Genomic DNA, 5,215 nt, shown 5'->3' with positions numbered 1-5,215 from the left:
GAACTTTCCTCCGAGTACTCAGTTGGTCTAATAAAAGATATCACATCTGCTCAAAGAACCTTGCCTGCCTATGGCTTTAGACCAACACAGCTACAACCAAAAACCCAGCAGTATGAACCCAAAGTTACTCTTGAGCCTGACTGCCATTTTCAAGTGCTGTAAAGCCAGAACTTGTATAGGGTTTGTGGGCCAATTGAGATTTTCAGAAGCGCCTAGAAGCCTATTTGCATGGAGATTAAGCTACCTAAGTACTTTTGAAAACCCCACTTATCTGCATCTTGAAAAGTGTCTAAATGCCTTTGAAAATTAGACCCTTAGGCTTGTAAAGATTTTAGGAGTTTAAGTCTCGCAAAGAGACTTAAGCAGTATTTAGGTGCCCAACTACCTCTGTCAGTGTCCAAGTCCAAAATGTAGTTCCTTACAAGCTCCAATCTTTTTCTGCTTAATTCTAGAAACACCTAAACTCTATTAGATGCTTGCTTTTTCTACTTTACTTGAAGCTTTCTACTTTGAAGTTGCCTAACCTGTACTCTTAGGCATTCCCTGAATTTTTTCATTTTAGCTGATAATCTGCTCAGCATGGTTATCTCCTGTTTCATTCCTCTCCGGATTCACAACTTAAATGTTTCTTTGCTTATCTCACCTTTTGAACAGTTGATCAAAGTGCATCAACTTGTTTTACATGCTGGCAATTCTGAAGTGGATTGGATGCTAAGATTAAACTTTATTTTTAGTAACAGTACAATGTGTAAGTATGCACACTGTTTACCTAACAAACATAAATAAAGAGAAAAGGCATTCTCCAGTATACCAAGCTTCACCAAAAAGATGGGGGTGTGTGTGTGTCGGGGGGGAGGATACTATTACCTCCTTTTTTTCTAATAGCTCATGGGTTAAAACATTAATTCAGGGTTGGAGGCCAGGGCTCTCATTTCCTCTCACTGGGGCAGGGTTCGTTTTGAATTCATTGAAATACATTTGGAAATTAGGCCTTTAAGCACTTTCTGTAATTTTTCCTGTGATCTATGATGCATATGTGAGTTAGTTTTGAAATACGTTTCCTCTAAGGGCCAAATCCTCTGCTTCTAACTTTAATGCTGTATAACTCAGGGTGAGCTGTGGGAAGGTTTCATGTTTTGTTAATTCAAAATAAAATTTTAGATTTAATTGGTATTTGAAGAACTTTGAGATTTATTATGATAAAAGCAAAATAGCCTCTGGTTTGGCCCAGTCCTGCATAGTGTACTTTCAACTATTAAAACTGAATTGGTAACCAGGAGGGACTTCTGAAATCATTTTGTTTACTTGTTTATTTACATAATTGGTGGAAAAAAAGGAACTGACACAAAAAATATAGCTATGGGTATAGCTAGTCCCTTTGACCTCATCCATTTTCCCTTTATGTATTACACTCACCCAATTTTGTGGGGTTATTTTATTAGAAGTCATATAAATGGTTTTAAACAGCTTGATCAAAGCTGGAACCCCTGGGCACTACTGTCATATAAAAATATAATCATTATAGACATTGGCAAGAGATGAGTATGCTCTGCACTTAAAGGGAGGGTTGCACCAGCTCACAGAAGGCCACAAATAAAAAGAGAATATGCCACCTTGCCTGACAACAACATGGAGGGTTTCAATGCTCTTTCTCAAGAAAGAATACCTAAGGTCGAGGGGTTTGGAATATGGTTATCTGTAAGGCCCTAGAGGTGGTAGATTCTGATAGCTGGTCTAACATGAACATAGTACTGTTCTCTATCAATGCTTAAAGATAGTCTGGGGTTGAAAGCTTGCTGACAAAGAAAATGAAGATGTGCAGTACCATTGAACAGAATGGAAAAGGAATCCAGGCAAACAAAGACGGCTAGTTTTATTCATAGCAGTTGTAGATGTGTTTTCCCCTTATTAACTGTGTTGCAATAACTGGATGGAGAAGAGATCAGGACAATACTCTTCGTATCTGTATAGGAAAATTAAATAAGGTTATATTTGTTTATGCTCTGGAAACCCATTTATTAACTTTTTATAGTTAATGAGATAGGTTCAGTTTAATTGGCACAGAGACATGTAAATTAAATCTATCCATCAACCCTAGTGATCCTCCTGCATTATAGAAGGTCTATCTTCATGGGGAGAGCAAGGAACAAGTACAGTGTCCTTCACTGAGCTTCTAATCAGAAAAAGACTGCTTTCATCTGTGTTAGGGATTTACTGCTGCTTTGGTGATGAAAAGACCTAAAGGGAAGCACTGAACTAATTCCTCAGCTGCCCTGATTATTGACTACTTTTTGGTATATAATGGTCTCTAAGTATTTCTGTTCCCCCAAGGAGAAATGGTGGATCTGAGGTTCTGCTCTGCTGCAACTTTGTTCCCTGACAGACTTCCTATTGTTATTGGGCCTATGATAGTATAAATTTTAAAACCAGCTAGTTTTGGAGAAAAGGTATTTAATTTCAAATCTTGCTGATGGTCTTACTGAGAACAGATCTATCATAAAAAAAAATCATCTACTTGAGAGGGATGGGTAAAAGCTGAAAATTTCAAGTGGAATACTGTTAAAAAAGAATACTTTGTCTGGGTTTTTAAAGATTTCTTATAATACCAGACACATCAATTTTAGACATCATTCTGTGTTCTGTTTTATTTTATGAAACACTGCCACAGTCATAAAATATCAGCATAAGATCTGAAGGTGCATCTCACTGCAGGGAATTACATGCCTAGCTAAATTAATTCCTGAGCATCAGGATAGAATGAGGTACACATACACAGGTTATATTCTCATCTATCTGCTTGCTGCTTTTCATGACATCATCATAATCACTTCTTTCTGCTGCTATGTATATGCTAGATGTAAACAAATACTCCTCTACTTTAGCAGGAGCTCATATTTCTTAGCTGTCTCAGACTTGATGGAATACCTGAAATCTGTTGTTTTTTTGTTTTTTTTTCCTCCAGTGTCCGGACATCCTGAATTGGCACCTTGCGGCCTTCTATTGTGATTGTCTTCGGCATGTGACACTGCATGCCAAATGTTTGTGACAATTTGGCTATTCACAAAGTCCCTTGCTATGTCTACCCTGCCACTCATTTTGTGCAAGCACTGCTTTTTTTTTTTTTTTTTTTTGAGCAAGCAAAACTATAGATAACAGGACCAGTAAAATAATTTAATTTTCTTTATCTAAATTCTCTCTAAAAACAACTTGCTCTTAGCATTAGCACAGTTCAGCATTTAACATTATGTCAGGAGAAAGCTCTGGTTAAATCTCTGATGTTTCAAGCCTACCTAGTGCTCTGTTTTGTTAAATTGTTAAACTATGTAATAAAGTCCTGGTGCTTTTGAACAATTGCTTTAAGTGCACTGAGGTGCTTTAAGTGCTGCTCTCAAGGGGACCTTGCAGATGCTAATGTAAAACTGCACCTTATTTTCAGTATCTCAGTGCAATTTGTAAGCATGCACATTGTTTATTGACCAACATAAATAAATAGAAAAAGAAGTAAACAGCCTGGAAAATGGGTCTGTTACAAGGGTATAGAGATGTCATTCATTAGTGTTCCGGTACAGAGTCTTCACAGTCTGGCGCAGCTTTCATTATCCAGCTCCAGCAAAGCAATTGTTGTATTGGATCTATGAATGACAGTACTTGCTGTTACATAGCATCTCTCTTCCCAGGATCCAGAAAGTAGTGAGTACTATTAGATCCTGAGTATATAGACAGATGGAGAGAGATTTACAAACGGGAAAAATGACAGCTTCAAATGCCACAATAGTTAGCTAACTCAGAAAAAAAACTTAACTACTGTAGTTGGAAAAAAAATTGAAGCAAGCTTTTGGGTTGCATACCAGCCCAGCCTCTGGCTGCTTTACTTTTCATTCTATCCAGGAAGACCACACACCAATTGCAGAAACTTCCTCAGCTTGACGAAGGGTTTTTAAACCTGAAAGCTTGCTTAACATTTTTCCCAATTATTTAAGTTGGTCTAATAAAAGATATCAGATTCACCCAAAGAACCTTGTCTGCCTATGTCCTTAGATCAACAAGGCTACAACCTACACTGCTGTCCCTGTCAAGGCACTCAAGGAAGTTAGATTTGGTGTGTGTGTAAACATAAAACTAACCTTCAAAATCTAATATACACACACATGTAGTTTTGCATATAACTTCATCATATATAATAATACATATTTTTCACCTGTTAAACAGAAACTTAAAGTTTTAATAATATGCTGGGAGGTGAGTAAATATATTACTCAGTTCAAGTTCAAAGTAAAACCAAATACATGTTTATGGCAATATGCACTAATTTGCTAGATTACCTATTAAGTTTAAAAAACAGAATGAACTAGGGGAAAATAGTTAACAGATAGCATTCTTTAGTCCTGTAGCTGTCACAGTTAAATGTACATCTCTTATTCTGATTCATAAAACAAAACCAGGCCTTCTTGAGTGTCTTGACAGTGCCCCCAATCACTCTCACTCATTTGTACACCTAAATTAATATTACCACACCTAAATTAAGGTTTTAGCTAGAGTCTGCAGGGCTGTGACACAGAAGAGAGACATTACTAGGAACAGCTAACAAAGAGCAAATTGCAGGAAAAACAATGGTTTGAATAGTGGAACATTGAGACTATTAAAAAAAGAGAGGGTTGTTAACACCTGTGGAGTGAAGAGCCGCCTCACTTAAAATGAGCCATGAAGTCAAGTGACTCCCTGATCAGAAACACTGCTGCTACTGCCAGGCAGCTGGCTTTAAACTTTGAGGGGAGCAGGACTCAAAGCAAGGGGTGCCCCCCCGAATCTGCTTCCCCATATATGTACTTTGGTCAGTCTATAAAGTGCAATCTCCCCTGCCTTCTACAGGTGATAATGTGTCCCAACCTGTGCACCCTTCAGAATCCTAGATGGGCCCGCCTCGGCTTGTGGACAGACCATGCGCACCCGTCCCCTGCTCACACGGGGCAGCTGAAACCCACCTGGCAGTTTCCCCTGGGCTCTTTCCTGGGACCTTTATTTCAACTTAGCTCCGGATCTTCAGGATCTTACAGCCCAGGGGGAAGGCAGGCCGCTGCTGTTCCTCACCGGCAGGGATCCCGGTGTTGTCTGATTTAAAAAAAGGAAATCCTCAATTTTCAGATTTAAAAAAGTAACCCCCAAATCCACATTTTACCCTGGTTAAAATGGAAGACACTACGTGTGTGTGTGTGTG

The 5,215-nt window shown here is 38.5% G+C and overlaps 1 long non-coding RNA gene across 1 annotated transcript in view; it reads right to left on the bottom strand.

Annotated features, from left to right (window-relative positions):
* Positions 1 to 1,848: 1,848 nt before the first annotated feature.
* LOC109319825 overlaps positions 1,849 to 5,215 on the bottom strand; it is a 61,194-nt gene continuing 57,827 nt past the window's right edge. The window contains exon 2 of the long non-coding RNA XR_002103636.1: positions 1,849 to 1,963. This is a non-coding gene — a long non-coding RNA (uncharacterized LOC109319825). The remainder of the gene's footprint in view (positions 1,964 to 5,215) is intronic.

Source organism: Crocodylus porosus, unplaced genomic scaffold (genome assembly GCF_001723895.1).
Source record: "Crocodylus porosus isolate Cpor-Errol unplaced genomic scaffold, CroPor_comp1, whole genome shotgun sequence".
In the NCBI taxonomy this organism is placed as follows: Eukaryota; Metazoa; Chordata; order Crocodylia; family Crocodylidae; genus Crocodylus; species Crocodylus porosus.
This window is presented reverse-complemented; position numbering and strand designations above follow the sequence as displayed.